This window comes from Pleurodeles waltl, chromosome 6 (assembly GCF_031143425.1).
Source record: "Pleurodeles waltl isolate 20211129_DDA chromosome 6, aPleWal1.hap1.20221129, whole genome shotgun sequence".
Classification (NCBI taxonomy): domain Eukaryota; kingdom Metazoa; phylum Chordata; class Amphibia; order Caudata; family Salamandridae; genus Pleurodeles; species Pleurodeles waltl.
Window position 1 is genome coordinate 1,200,123,793 of NC_090445.1, and position 16,768 is coordinate 1,200,140,560.

The 16,768-nt window shown below is 41.1% G+C and overlaps 1 long non-coding RNA gene across 2 annotated transcripts in view; it reads right to left on the reverse strand.

Annotated features, from left to right (window-relative positions):
• LOC138302116 (uncharacterized) overlaps nucleotides 1–16,768 on the reverse strand; it is a 127,565-nt gene that overhangs the window by 31,446 nt on the left and 79,351 nt on the right. For both annotated transcript variants that reach the window (XR_011205284.1, XR_011205283.1), the window contains exon 4: nucleotides 13,263–13,406. This is a non-coding gene — a long non-coding RNA (uncharacterized lncRNA). The remainder of the gene's footprint in view (nucleotides 1–13,262; nucleotides 13,407–16,768) is intronic.

The following is a 16,768-nucleotide window of genomic DNA, read 5'->3' on the forward strand; positions in this document are numbered from 1 at the left end:
GTTCAATGACAAAGTCCATGATATTTAAGTCCAGGGCTGTCTTGGACTTGGCAATGGTTATAATAGCCCTTCTTGGTTACTCTTTAAGTCCCTGGCCTGAATACAAGATCCACAAAGCTTTCAATCGTTCTTAATACATTGAGTCATGTTGGGCCCCCTAAATTGACACTGATTCTGCCACTAACTCTTGTATATGACCAAATACCGGATACCAAACTGTCATAATACAACTGCAAGATGTTTTGCTGCCAGGTTGACATTTTAATAACGTACTTTGAATTTAAAAGATAATGTAACAATAAATATCATTAAAAAATAACTAAATTACATAAATGGGGAAGCAAATGTATATTTTCAGGAGGAGAAGCACAATACTACAATGTATTCAATATGTTATAGCAGATGACCTGGTTACATGAAGAATCATTCAGATTAGAGACTTGATTCACAAATCACGGAAGGTAGTTATCAATAGATGCATATTTCAGTGCAGGTTATTTCATATATCTTTCATAAAAGTGTATTTTGTTCGTCAGCTCCAGGATGTCACATAGCTTCAATCAACCACAGAGAGTTGGATATATATATATATATATAGATTGCCACAAGTTATATCATACCTCATACTAGGAATAGTGAATTGGAATGTAAATTATAAATACTAAAAAGATGTATTTACTGTTGTAGATATCAACACTTCTGTAGTGCAGGTTGTGCTCGGCTGTAAGAACAAGAATAGTGAAGCTATCCAGCCTCTCTGTTTATCTCTCTTATCTCATTCCTTTTTCCCCAGGTCTACTATTGATCAGCATCAATATATATGCAGAGGGAGGTGTGGATATTAGATAAATAGTGCTGGATTTGCATTACGATGTTAAAGCAAACATGAAGAACTGACTAGCAGTGGGACACACAGAAGAAAAAGAAGTGACTAAAGACTGGGGGAGGGGGAGGCAAAGGTGCAGGTGTATAGGAAGTCAGAAGAGATGCCTATGAATCTCTATGGGTGTGGGAATCACAAAGCTCTTGGGGGCTCTTTTGATTGCAGCCACAAATTAGAAAATATGGCAGGGGAGTATGTGGAAGTTTTTTAATTATTACGTAAGGAAGTAATGGAAAATAAAAAATCCAAAGAGGAACAGTTGGAGTAGCGGAAGTGGCAGGCAGATGTTTTAGGCACGGGTGCAATGTGATGATGACTTTACCTCAATTCTTGTAGATGACGCTAATGGGAAGTTGGATGAGCTAGACATAGGCGTATGGCTGGGCTTCAGGGGGTAGCACATTTCAAGGTCACCTGCGCAGGGAGGTGCTTTCTAGTTGTACAATGAGGGATTCAGCAAAAGGGAGTACTGCACATGTAAACACAAATGTGATAAATATGGTGCAGCTATGCAGTGCTTCAATATGTTTATTAACACAAAAGACTCTTGATTCAGCTGCAAGCTCATTTTTAGTTAAAACTGACAGCCAAAAACACAGGTGCTACTAAAGGTGAAAAGGTACTGTGCAAGTGAAGAGGTGAAAAATAAGTGCTCAAGTGCTATACAATATATAAATCTGTACACATGACTCTGGGAGACATCCAGAAAGAACAAACAACCCCAAAAATGAGCGTTGGCATCCCTAGTCAAATCTTTTAAAGAACTAGTCCATGTTAAACAGTTATTGACGTTTTGACCTGAGAGAGCGTAGTTTAAATATTACATATGCTAAATGTGAAATGCTTATATCAATGATTAATAATGCTGCATAGAAAACGACAATAATTAGAATAATGCTTAAATATGCATTTGAAAACTCGACTATAACATGTGGTCACACAAATTTACGTGAAGCTAACAATGATAAATAAAACTGTTCATATTAAAATTCATATTAACCTTTATGATATTGCATTTGTATAAGAAAATCTCCTAGACCTTAAGTTAGCGTGAGTTGAAGATTTAGCTGTGTAACTCTCATATTAATGCATATTTTCTGTTTTTCAGTGTGCTGACTCGTAAAGGGCCATGACCCTGCATTTGTTCTTTTCCTTCGTTTTATGTAGCCAATTTTATCCTGTTCCCATCCGCATGCTAGCTGCCTTAGTATAAGTTTTATACAGATTTTGAAACAAAAGTATACGAAAGAATGTACAAGGACATTTGACCATAGACAAAGAAGCTCATGACCCGAGAAACGTGCCAAGACGGTGATGAAACCCCCCGGATGAGCCACCTACGAAGACGTCAATTATGAAGACCAATCAAAGTGTTATAACTTATCGTGGGGTGACAATTGGGATTACCTAATGTATAATTTGATAGGTCAAAGATAGTGGGGCATAGTGAATATCCAATGGAATTTTGGGGGAAGGGATTACGAAAAAGGGATAAAAACTCATGTCACAAAGGGACGAGAGAACTAGGTAGGGAATGCTATCGATTTTATCCAGAAACTCTGTCATTCTGTTTGGTGATTTGAGACTTAAATAAACCATCCTCATCCATAGACTGCCCTCACACTTCTTCTCCTTAAGAGGGATGTGTCTCCTGTCCCTTAGACGAAGTTAGACTGATGACGATTCGACTGATGTCCTGAAGACGAAGACTGATCCTGTGTGCTGATTTAATCCTTGGAGGGTAATTATGACAATGCTATTGCAATTTGTCTGTTTGCTTTTCCTTTCTCGGTACCAACTGCTGTATTTTTTAATAGAGACCATAGTTAGATGTTTTCTAAATTGGTGTTCTAAATTATTTTGCATGAAGTCCAACATGCTGATGCTAATTAGTGGTTAGGCTAAGTGATCCCCCTGACTGACACATACAGACAAGACTGACGTTGCGCTATGCTGAACTGAGACTTACATAATATTCTCTATATCCCGATCTATGCTTACATTGTGTTATGTTTTTATGTTCGTGATTCTTGCATTAGTAAAGTCTTATTACAGTTGACACGTTGTGACTATGCTCTTATGCTTCTTGGTTTTGAGATTGACACTTCTGCTAGTAGATTGTAATCAATAGGGAATAAAATTCATAAAATTCTATCAAAGGTGTGGTTATTCATGGCTGAAAGGTCATGGTTGCGTCGACAGTTTAATCACTGACTTTGTCTAAGGTAAAGTGTGTTGTGATAATAAATATTGGTAACATCATTGACATATTGCTTGATATATTGATCAGTTATCTCGTCCTGCGGTGTCTCACCACTGGGTCTAAAGATTCATTGGCCTAAAACGAGTCCTAATATGTATAATTTGACATAAAGGGACACGTTATCAGTTCTGGTAGCAGAGCGACGGTTTGGCCCTTGGGGACCCCAGGACGGAGAGTCATTGTTTAATTTGTTTTTCTGTGATAATGCAAATTGGAGGTATGATGGGTTTCTAAGCTCACCATGACTTTCCCGGGATCTCGGAGCCTGCCTAAGTGAGTTGGGAATGTTCTCGGCATCATAATGTGTGTGGGTTAGGGTTTTTGCGCTTGCTTAGCTTATGCCTTTTTGCAGAAGATTGTGAAGATTTGTGTGTATTTAGGCTAAAATATGTGTTGTTTACTAGGAGTGGGCGTACTCCGCAGTATGAGAGTAGGGAAGTCGGCGTACTTCATGTGAATGTGGCGGTTAATGCTCAAAATGATCCACGTGGTTGGTTGTTATGTACGGACCTGTTGAGGTCTAAGACTCCGGAGAATGAAGACAAGTGTGGTTTATGTTGTAATCTGTGCGGTTTAATAGGTCAATCGGGCGTGGTTGGCAAGTCAAGTTTGAATCATAATGTGTGTGTGAAACCTTCGATGGAGATTTGACAAATTCTAAAGTGCACTAGAAGGAGTCATTGACAAGTCGAGAGTGGAATTTGCAGGTCGAATTCTGCTTGCGTATGCGGGAATTGATAAGGAGAAAGTAGCGGCCGAGGCTTCAAGTGAAATCTCTGTAAAGTTCTGAAGCGAATGTGTTACCCTTCCTGTAGTAAACCGCCAGATTTGTGTTGTCATTTAAGGTGCACGCAATAATTTGCATTAGTTTGTGTGGGTTTGTATGGGTTCAGTGAGGAGCGGACGAGCCGCAAGACTTTGTCAGCTGCAGTGTGTATGCGAGTGTGACGTCAGTGGTGCCGCGCTGAGATAGGTCAGTTGTCGAGAGGGCGTCGCGCACGGATTGGCTGCCGTCCGTGAGAGGCAATAGGTTGAGAAAGGCGGGTGAAGAGTGTCCTGGGAACTAAGTCACTTCTGATTAAAGATAAAACTAACAGAGAATCGCAAAAATGAATTTTGTTAAAGCTTTCAAGAGCGCTCTAAAAGGAGATGTGTATATTGTTGCAACTGATGGGGAGCCTACACCACCTGAGGGTACTCCAGCTTATATAGTCATGGAAGAGAAAGGTGTAGCGCCTTGTTTATGGATGAAACAGTGGCGCAAATTAACAGAGAAAGAAGGATGTCTAGCGTTCCCAGAACATGGGACATTCAATCCAAAGGTACTAGAGAATTTGAGGTGGATGTTAAGTACACAGAAACCACCTCCGAGACCAGCTCAGTAGAAGGCATTAGCGATTTGGGACTTGATGGCCCTTAAACATAGACAAGAAAGGTTTCAGAGGAGATTGAGAAGGGCAGAAAAATCTTATGCAGAGGCTAGGTGGGATAACGAGAACAAAATGTGGAGATGGGGAATTGTAGAGAGATTAAAATTGTTCCCAGCAATAACACAGGGAGAAGAGACACAAGGAAAGAAAGCTTCTTGTAAAACAGATAAAGACTCGAACAAATCTAAAGAGAATAAAAGATCTTGGGAGGAGGAAGAGGATTCAGACGATGAGGAATTTATGGACAGATTATTACATGATCGTCCGCCACCTTATGCAGTGAGCGACAGTGCTCCGAGTACTAGCATGGATCCTGGGAACCAGACGAAGGAGAAGGGAGTTACTGATACGGTACAGACTAGTGATACAGCTTTGATACAGAATGGTGTCAGTGTACCCACTGCACCAGACATACCGATACAGTTGCAGCCTCCACCGCAGATACAGAGAATCTACCCAGATGTCCCAGTACTTGAGACGACCACAGATCTGATAGTGCCGCCAGACCCGACATACACGAAGCCAAAGTTAATACAGATTGAATCAACTCCGAAATTACTATCCCAACCCCAACCACAGCTGATACCAGGGTACAACCCTGTAGCTGGTCCGCCATTAGTACCAATTCCGGGTACCTTAGAACAGACCTATGGAGTTACTGCTCCACGGAGTCTGGGTCCGGGTCAAACACCTGCTGCCATATCGTTACCAATTACTGTTGGTCCACCGGTACCATTGTATGCACAGGGTAAAACATGTGTATGTGATCAGGGAGTGATGACTCAAGATGTGATAAGAGGTGGGTCTATGGGAACTCCACAGATTATGGCTCCAGGAGAGCAAACAGTTGAACAACCGAGGCCCTTAATGGACCTTAGTCCAGTGGGAGCACCCCTCGAAGCAATGCGCCAAGCAGGATTAGGAGTTTTAACTCCACAAACAATGAGTACGAACACCTCACATTCCCCAATGATGCATGCAGGGAACATTTCGTTGCAGGGTTTTACAGTCCAACAGTTAAACGAATGGTTAGAAAAGACTTATACCTCACAAAGGACTGCAGTAGTTACAGTTGAACCAGAGAAAGAAAAACAAGACGAATACCTGAACTTTGTAAGACTAGGGGCAGAAGCTGCTGAGTTAGTGGAAGGTACAATGGGAGTAAATAGATTAGAGTCATACATGGAGGCAGAATTGAGATACCTATGCCCTGAGATTTCCAAGGAAGTAGGCAAAGTGCATCAGAGATTAGCAAATCTAGCAGATAAATAGAATATTGATATTGGAAACACTAAACATTTGAAAAGAAGTTACAGATTAGACTTTGACTCAAAAGATTTTGAACACATGAGGTCTGCGGGAATGAAGGCACATTTGAGAGAATTGTTGCAAAGCGCACAAATTTGGGGTGCACTGGAAAAATGGGAAGGCAGGTGGGCAAAGAAAAGAGACAAGGGAAAAAGTGACAATCCAGGGTCTAATCAAGCTAAGGCTTCACCTGATTTGGAATCAGTAAAAATATTACCTATGAGAGAAACAGCTGGTGGTGTCCTAGTTCATGTGCCATGGACCAGAGGAGACATTCTATCCTTTACTACGATTACCCCAGATTGAGAGAGAAACCGATCGAGTGGTATGAGCAAACAGATAGTTTCGTGAAACTTGCGAAGTGTCTTTGGGAAGACTTAAATACCTTATTTGAAATCATTGTTCTGCCTGATTTGTGGCTCGAGTGCAAGAGAGGGGTAGATTGGCCGAAGAAGGAGCCGGCAAGAGACAAGGCGACCGGGGCACCCTCTGAAGAGGTGATGAAGTATTATCATAAGGTGATTGAGTTTCTGAAACAAAAGGTGTCGCCGAAAGTGACTGATTGGCAGAAAATCGACCGGACCTCTCAAGAGGTTAAAGAGTCAATACATGCTTATTAAGAAAGGCTACTAAAGGCATTCACACACTATAGTGGTACTGAGACAATTGAACCGAAAGATATTAATCATCTTGTATTTAGGTTCGTCGAAGGGCTGAGACCAGAAGTTAGCCAGATGATTAAGAATCATTTGATTTGTTGGCAAGCAAAGCTGATTGATTAGGTGCTACAGTATGCAAAATACTGTAGTGATGAGATTGAACTGAAACAGAAAAAGCTGAAAGAAAAAGTGATGGTGATGCAGGTAAGGGCTGCACAGGCTGGAATACAGGGAAATGAGTCCAACAGATGATACAGCAGCAACCGCAAATGAATGGTGTGTTTCAGGCACAACCGAGAGGTCGAGGCAGAGGGTTTGTGAACCACAGTTCAGATATGAATAATGTTGTAATTCAAAATGATGTGCAAGCGGTGAAAAAGATGCCACCATGTCACCCGTGCGGGGGCGTGGGGCACTGGAAACGGGAGTGCCCGAATATGGTGCAGGATGGTGCTGTTCAGCAAAGTGCTAATGTCTGTACATTACAAAATTCACTAGGTCCAAAAATGAGACATCAAAACCCGAATTTTCAGAACAATCTGGTACAAATGCAAGGGGTACAAGCCCATGCAGCAGATGCAAATTCCGCGTTTTCAGTCAAAACAAATGCAACCAGTACAGCAGCAGATTCCTATGGTGCCTAGACAGCAAATGCAATTACCAATTGCTCCGATGGGACAGCAACAGGTGATGCTTCCTCAACAGGTCACAAGCCAGGTAACAAGTCAAAATAACACTGTACAACAGTTCCCATTACAAGGTGAAAATGGCATGAATGAGGATTGGTCAGATGATAGCTCAGATAGTGAGGAGTGCAGGCTTGCAGCGTCCTTAGAGGTGGATCAAAGAGGCACATGTGTAGAAGGAAAGGTGATGGGTTACAAGGTTTCATTCCTGGTCGACACAGGAGCCACACGTTCCACAGTTAGAAGTGCAGAAGTTCCAAGATTGCCTCTTTCAGGACGTACTATAAGAGTGGTTGGAGTAGCAAATCAGTATCTGACTAACCCGATTACAGATCCAGTGCAGGTTGAAATTGGTAACTTTCAGGGTCTTCATAGGTTTGTAGTCTGTGACTCGAGCCCAGTATCCCTGCTGGGAAGAGACTTACTGTGTAAGACAAAATGTTCAATTACCTGTTCCAATGACGGAATTGAAGTACAGACAAATAGTGATGATGAGGGAGAAGAAAGTCAGTTTTTAGAGGAAGAAACAGGAACAAATGAAGACTACCCTCTGATTACACTATTCCCGATGCATACCTTGATTGATTTGCCTGTCGAATTACAGGGAACAGTAACAGAGAAAGTATGGAATCTGACTGGGAAAGAGGTAGGACTAATAAAAGGGGTGGAACCAGTTAAAGTCCAGATAAAGCCAAATGCAGTGTTCCCTCAAGTGCCACAGTACCACATGACCCAAGATGTTCTCATCGAAGTGTCACAAATAATTGCAGACTTTCTCAGGCAGGGAGTTCTGAAAGAAGTCCTGAGCAGTCCATGTAACTCTCCCATAATGGGTTTAAAGAAGCCATGTGGAAAGGTTCGAATTGTGCAGGATTTGAGAAAAATAAATGAAATTGTGATAAAATGTTGCCCTGTGGTACCCAACCCAGCAGTAATAATGTTTCAGGTCCCCTGTGATGCTGAATGGTTTACCGTGGTAGACCTATCACAAGCCTTCATTTCGATACCTCTTCATGAGGACAGCCAATTTTTGTTCAGTTTCAAATTCCTGGATAAGGTGTACAGTTGGTGCAGAATTCCTCAAGGGTTTTCTGAGTCACCGTCCATCTTCAATCAGATATTGAAGAAGGATTCGGAGCCACTGGTGCTGCCTTTCAATTCAACTCTTGTGCAGTACATTGATGATTTGCTGATTGCATCTAAAACTCGAGACAGTTGTAAATACGATACCATTGCATTACTGAATCATCTGGGAAAGAATGGACATAAGGTGTCACCCAGAAAGCTAAAATACTGTCAAAAGGAGGTGAAATACTTAGGACATTTGATTGAAAAGGGTTCCAGGAGAATATCAAAGGAAAGAATAACAGCTGTTTTGCAAATGAACCCCCCAACAACAAAAAGAGATGTCAGGATGTTTTTGGGAATGGTGGGCTACTGTCGCCAGTGGATACCCAACTTCTCGATCATTTCAAAACCATTGATAAAGCTGACAGGCAAGGAGATCAAGGATGAGCCATATACTATAACTTTGTCTAAGGAAGAACTTGAGTCATTTTTGGAGTTAAGAGAATGCATGTGCAGGGCACCAGCATTAGGAATGCCAGACTATGAGAAACCTTTTTTGCTGTTTTGTCATGAACGTGATGCTTGTTCTTTGTCTGTCTTAACACAGGTCCATGGAGATGCAAATCGCCCTGTAGCATATTTTTCAGCTACCTTGGACCCTGTCGCAGCAGCCTTACCGGGTTGTTTGCGTGCAGTCGCAGCAGCAGGTCAGAGCCTTACACAATGTGAAGGCACAGTCATGGGATATCCCCTAACAGTAATGGTTCCACATTCAGTTGAAATTCTGTTGACTCGAACTAAAACCCAACACATGACGAATGCACGTCTCACTAGGTATGAGACGATCATACCGGGGTCACCAAATCTCACACTCAAGCGTTGTAATGTACTGAACCCGGCAACTTTACTTCCTAATGAAAATACTGAAATCAAAAATGAGGAAGAATTTGAACATGATTGTCTTGAGGTAACCGAGCTGTGTACCAAACCTCGCCCAGATATTCAAGACCCTCAGTTAAAAGAAAATAACTGTATCATGTTTGTCGATGGGTCCTGTCTAAGAGATCCTGCTGGAACACTGAGAGCTGGCTATGCAGTATGTACCACAGCTGGTATTATCGAGGCCTCATGGCTCGAGAAAGTGTTTTCCGCACATGTGGCAGAACTGATCGCCCTTACTAAGGCATGCCACGCAGCTGTAAATTTGAAAGTCACTATCTATACTGACACCAGATACGGATTCGGAATTGTACATGATTTTGGCCAACTTTGATCACAGAGAGGTTTTATGACCTCATCTGGTTCTCCTGTGAAAAATGGTGAGCAAATAAAGGATTTGTTACATGCAATTCAGTTACCTCTTGAAATTGCCGTGGTGAAATGCAGTGCTCATATTAAATCACAAGACTTTGTGTCCATGGGAAACGGCTATGCAGATCAAGTCAAAAGAATTTGCGCATTGAACTGTATATCGTTCAAGGAACAATGGGAATTATTACCACAAACTGAAAATGACACGTTTAAACCTTGCATTACGGGTAGTTGACACATTAGATGAGTTAAAAACATTACAGATTCGTGCAAGCAAAGAAGAGAAACGCTCTTGGCAAAGAATGCAATGTGTACAGAGGGCTGATGATTTGTGGGTCTCAGAAAAAGGGAAACTAGTTTTGCCAAACAGTCTTCTATCCCAATTTGCCAGACTTTACCATTGACATGCTCACCTTGGAAGAGATGCAATGATTAGGTCATTCAAAATTGATTGGTTTAACCCAAAATTCAGACATGCCGCAGAAATTACCTGCCACAGGTGCATCATCTGTCAACAGATGAATGCCGGGAAAGGAACCGTGGTAACTTTGAGCCACATTGGGAGAGCTGGAGGTCCATTCAACAAGATGCAAATGGACTTCATTGAAATGCCTGTTTGTGGAGGATTGAAGTACGTGTTGGTGATTGTGTGTGTTTTCAGTCATTGGACTGAGGCATATCCCACACATAGAAATGACAGTCTTACAGTTGCAAAATTACTACTCAGGGAACTGATACCAAGGTTCGGGTTTCCGGTCTCTAGAGTCAGATAGGGGTAGACACTTCGACAACAAGGTGATTAAACTCCTGTGTGCCGCACTTAACATCGAGCAAAAGCTGCATTGTAGCTACTGCCCTGAAGCATCAGGACTAGTAGAACAAATGAATGGCACTTTGAAATCGAGAATGGCAAAAATGTGCGCAGCAACTAACATGAAATGGCCAGATGCCTTGCCTCTAGTGCTGATGTCAATGAGAAACACCCCAGACAAGAAAACGGGACTATCCCCCCCATGAAATCCTCATGGGTTGAGCTATGAGATTACCAGCAGTACCTGCAAATGCGCTAGTGAATAATACAGATGATATGGTGTTGGATTACTGCAAAGGTTTGGCTGATGTGATTCGCTCTTTCTCTCACCAGGTGGAAGCTAACACATTGCCACCGATTGGCGATCCAGGCCACTCTCTACAAGCTGGTGACTGGGTGGTTGTCAAGAAGCACGTGAGAAAATCGTGTCTAGAACCACGTTGGAAAGGGCCATATCAAGTAATCTTGACAACTACTACTGCTGTGAAGTGTGCCGGAGTTCCCAACTGGATACATGCCAGTCACACGAAAAGGGTAACATGTCCTGCTGAAGAGGAAATCGAAGTTTCCGGCACAACAGCTTCAGGAAGAGAAGTCTCAGGGCCTGAAAACAGTCAAGAAGGAACTGAGACGATCGGAGAGCCCACTGAGAACAGCCTCGTCCCTCAAGCAGTCAATGAGTTCGAGAGAGGTGACAGAGTGCCTATCTCAGTAGAGGCGGCAGGAGAATTAAATCAAGAAGAAGTTCTCCCAGAAGTAGACAAGTACGGGTTAGAACTCGAACTCGAACCCGACACAGAACCAGAAGAAGAAGAAGAAGGAGAAATTGTAGAGAGAAATCAGAACGTACCAGAGTCTCCCGAGCCAGCTGCAGGTCCATCAAGAGAAAACACCATATCTCAAGAGGAGGGTGCTATCCAGCGTCCTGAAAAGACACATCAAGAAAAGACGCACAAAGGTGATAACTGGCCAGATAGACCACTTCTCAAGATAAGAGACGTATCAAACGACACAATAATACAAGAGAACGATACATCTCAAGTGGAAGACCTAAGTGAAGGAGAACAACAGGGTGAACGAAGGCTGAAAAGAAAAAGAGTCGCAAACAGAAGGTATACAGGTCCTGAATGGGCGTATGCTACAACATCTGAATGGCAATAAGAATTCCTAGCATTCTGTTTTGATCGAGAAGTGCCAGGCCAATACTACGGTACCTGAACGAATCTGAGGAAAGCTTGGTTAGAATTCTGGAAACTTGAAAACTGAAAAAAGAGACTTTATAAATTACCGAAAGTGACACCAAAACCGGATTGACTTTTAAAACCTGACTACGACAAGCTGCTAACCTGATTTGACAAAAAGAGGTCCTGGAGTGAGTGAAGGCGCTGTAAATATACGCGGAAAGCAAGAGAAAATTTAAATCATCCTCAAGTTGATCTGCTATCTGATTCTATACAAACATGGCTTACAATAGAAGTAGTGGCAAGGGAAGTAAAGTGTGTGGTTGGCTAGGACTTATAATAGGTGTTGTGTGTGCAGTGATAATTGTGGGAGTGATTGTAGGAATGCCATGGATAGAGAAAGAAACCATTAATGCTACTTCAAAACCTGAAACTACCACACTAACACCGTGGGAAAGATTTGAGCAGGATGCAAGACACATGCATGAGGGAACTAATGCAAAAGGGGAACTTTCTACTAATGTCTTCTATCGCTTACTAAATGAGTATGTGGAAACCATGGATGCGAAAGATTGTTATGTATGCACAAAAATTCCTTCATCTGTCCAGGAGGGAGTTACATACCATAGTCTCCCTCTTACTTACGGAATTAGTTGCAGCTTGCTACTAACAAGGTTCTACAATCAACAGCATGTGCAATACTTTTATTAAAACTTGGACGTTGTGTTTTCTTTTGTGCCTGTGATTGAATTTTTAAACAAATTAGCTAAGGAACATGATATAAAAATAGTTAGAGGATTCTTTGAGCCAACGCTTACATTTGGGACAGCTTATGCACATCGCAATAACTTGACTTGCTTATTATCACCTGTTGAGAAAAGCTTTTTAGATCACACTGATGATAGACGCAAAGCATTGAAAGAAAGATTAGAAAAAGGGTTAGAAAAACGCACTTACGCAAATGACTATGCTTACACCGCAATCAAAACACAAGGAAAATTCGCTATAGATGCATTACATGTAGGTAGGCTTTGTATATATAGGCCAAAGTCTGAACAGGACAACCTGTTTGTGGGAACGAGTGAGTGCAGGCATGTATTTTTGTTTCAGAGTAAATGGACCTTTATGCTGAATGGACAGGATCCATCGATCCCTGGGATCCATTACATCTGTGGGCTTAATGCTTATTACCGTCTCCCTAAGGGATGGTATGGGACATGTTATTTGGGAATAGTATTATGTAGGTGCAAGTACCCCTTGGTACCCACTACAAGCCAGTCCAGCCTCCTACACCAGATTGATGACTTAAAAGATATACCTAAGACATCTGAATTACAACATCCTAGACAAAAACGAGAATCAGTGGCGGCTGTCATTGGTGATATATTTGGAGCCATAATCCCTTCAGTAGGGGTTATCTTAAATTCTATGAAAATTCAAAAGTTGTCTACTATAGTGGATAACATGCTGACAAATTTCACAGGGGCTATACTCCTGATGGATACTGAACTTGCTGCAGAAAGAGCTATGACTCTTCAAAATCGACTTGCTTTAGACATTCTTTTAGCTAAGAGTGGAGGAGTCTGCAAGATGCTCAACGAGCGTCATTGTTGCTCATTCATTCCAGATAACAGTAAAAAGATTAGAAGTATGCTTACTAACCTTATGTCAGAGTCACCAGATCCTCGGGGTCTGTGCACGTTCCCAACACTTCCACCACAAGACAGCTCCAATACTCTGATTAGATTTATCACAGAGTCCAAGTGGGGAAAAGGGGATTAGGACGGGAACAGCTGGGAAGGAGACCTGTAGGAAGCAAAAGGTTAAAACACAGCATAAAAATTACATCTCATGAATTCAGTACCATGCTACAACTCTAAGCTTCGTCTTTTTTCCGAAAAACATGAACAACCCTAGAATAGTCCTAAAACTGACTAGGCTTTAGATGACCGAATACCTGAGGAGGAAACAGGAAAAGTTAAATAGGACTTTCAGATTCGAATACTTTCTTTAGCATGAGAATCAGGAAACACTCTGAGCAATTTCTAAACAACCATATGAATCTCCTTTTAAGAATACATATCAGGAACACACAGCATTACATCTAGAACTCTGGTATTGTTGTGATCTTCTCAGAAAAAACATTGGGAAGTGAATTGCGCACATTGCAGATTTTTATATGAGTATTAAACAGCATAAAGGAATGTGCACCATGAAATCACACAACGTAGATTCAAGGAATAAATCACGCAACGTGTCAACTTGAAATGCTACCAAGAAAATGTCTTAGAATAGTAGCGCACAGTAATTTACATTATTTATACACGAGGAAAGAATTGCGCGTCTTGCCGATTCAAATGCCACCATACAAATGTCAAGAAAAGGTAGCGCACAATGAACAACATGAAAAGCACTCAGGGAAAGAATCGCGCGTGTTGCCGATTTGAATGCCACCATGTAAATGCCAGAAAATGGTAGCGCACAATGAACAGCATGAATTACACAAGAGAAGTTAATTGCACGTTTCGCCGATTCGAATGCCACCATGTAAATGTCAAGAAAAGGTAGCGTGCAATGAACAACAAAGTTAAATGCTCATGAAACGAGTTGCACGTCTTGCCAACTCGTAAAACATCATGTAAATGTCAAGTAATATCAGTGCGCAATGAACAACAATGTAATAACGAAGTCAAATCTTTATGGAATAAATTGCGCGTCCTCCCTATTTGCAAACCACCATACAAATGTCAAAAAATGGCAGCGCACAAGTAATCTGTTATTCATTTAAGAATTAAAGTCAAGAATATGAAAATTCTCAATTACGGTGTTGGGAAATGTCCAAACACCGTCTTACCGCCTGGAAACAATGATCACCAATGAGAGATGAGTGCAGAAGACTGGAAAATCCAAATAGGCCGCCGGGACAGGAGCTCAGGAAGAAGCTGCTGCTCTGCACCGGGACCTCTGAATAGTGAGCACTGGAAGTTGGGCTGACTCTCTTTTATAGAGTCTTGGCCCAGCCTAGAACCACGCCTAGGCATGTTGCAGGGAAAGTCTCTAGAAGTCCCTGGAAAGGGACCACACCCTAACACACTCTGAATCTCGGCAGCAATACATTGCAAATGTACAGTATTTATAAGCACCTTAAAAATGAATCTTTTGGATGGAATTCTGCAATGCAAAAGATTAAACAATAACATATCATCACAATGCATAAATTACATTATCTTGCGAGTGTTAGGTTTTTGCATTCTAGATGCCCGTAGAGTGCGTACTGTCCTGGTGTTGACACCTTACTAGAGATAGTACAGATTTGAAGGATTTGAAAGAACTTGGTGTTTGGGAGAAATTTGGAAAGGGAATTGCCAGGGTTGGGAGCTGGTTTACCAACATTTGGAACGGAGTACTTGCAAAGATTTTGATGGGTCTATTAATTGTTTTGGTCTGTCTATTAGGATTATGGGGGGCATGCAAAATTAATGATAAAATAAAGAGAAATTGGACTAAAAGAACCAGGAGAAACGAAGAAAGTGAAAGTGAGAAAATGTTCAATGAAATTTGGGAAAGTTCACATAAAGGGCAAGATGTTGAAATGCGTATTATGCGCAGGGTGAAAAATTAAAATGAAAGGTCAAAGGGAAAGGTTTGTGTGATGACGAGCGTCATCAGAGGAGGGACTGAGAGAGCGTAGTTTAAGTATTACATATGCTAAATGTGAAATGCTTATATCAATGATTAATAATGCTGCATAGAAAACAACAATAATTAGAATAATGCTTAAATATGCATTTGAAAACTCGACTATAACATGTGGTCACAAAAATATACGTGAAGCTAACAATGATAAATAAAACTGTTCATGTTAAAATTCATATTAACCTTTATGATATTGCATTTGTATAAGAAAATCTCCTAGACCTTAAGTTAACGTGAGTTGAAGATTTAGCTGTGTAACTCTCATATTAAAGCATATTTTCTGTTTTTCAGTGTGCTGACTCGTAAAGGGCCATGACCCTGCATTTGTTCTTTTCCTTCGTTTTATGTAACCAATTTCATCCTGTTCCCATCCGCATGCTAGCTGCCTTAGTATAAGTTTTATACAGATTTTGAAACAAAAGTATACGAAAGAATTTACAAGGACATTTGACCATAGACAAAGAAGCTCATGACCCGAGAAACATGCCAAGACGGTGATGAAACCCCCCGGATGTGCCACCTACGAAGATGTCAATTATGAAGACCAAACAAAGTGTTATAACTTATCGTGGGGTGACAATTGGGATTACCTAATGTATAATTTGATAGGTCAAAGATAGTGGGGTACAGTGAATATCCAATGGAATTTTGGGGGAAGGGATTACGAAAAAGGTATAAAAACTCATGTCACCAAGGGACGAGAGAACTAGGTACGGAAAGCTATTGATTTTATCCAGAAACTCTGTCACTCTGTTTGGTGATTTGAGACTTAAATAAACCATCCTCATCCATAGACTGCCCTCACACTTCTCCTCCTTAAGAGGGATGTGTCCCCTGTCCCTTAGATGAAGTTAGACTGATGGCGATTCGACTGATGTCCTGAAGACGAAGACTGATCCTGTGTGCTGACTTAATCCTTGGAGGGTAATTATGACAATGCTATTGTAATTTGTCTGTTTGCTTTTCCTTTCTAGGTACAAACTGCTGTATTTTTGAATAGAGACCATAGTTAGATGTTTTCTAAATTGGTGTTCTAAATTATTTTGCATGAAGTCCAACATGCTGATGCTAATTAGTGGTTAGGCTAAGTGATCACCCTGACTGACACATACAGACAAGACTGACGTTGCGCTATGCTGAACTGAGACTTACATAATATTCTCTATATTCCGATCTATGCTTACGTTGTGTTATGTTTTTATGTTTGTGATTCTTGCATTAGTAAAGTCTTATTACAGTTGCCACGTTGTGACTATGCTCTTATGTTTCTTGGTTTTGAGATTGACACTTCTGCTAGTAGATTGTAATCAATAGGGAATAAAATTCATAAAATTCTATCAAAGGTGTGGTTATTCATGGCTGAAAGGTCATGGTTGCATTGACAGTTTAATCAATGACTTTGTCTAAGGTAAAGTGTGTTGTGATAATAAATATTGGTAACATCATTGACATATTGCTTGATATATTGATCA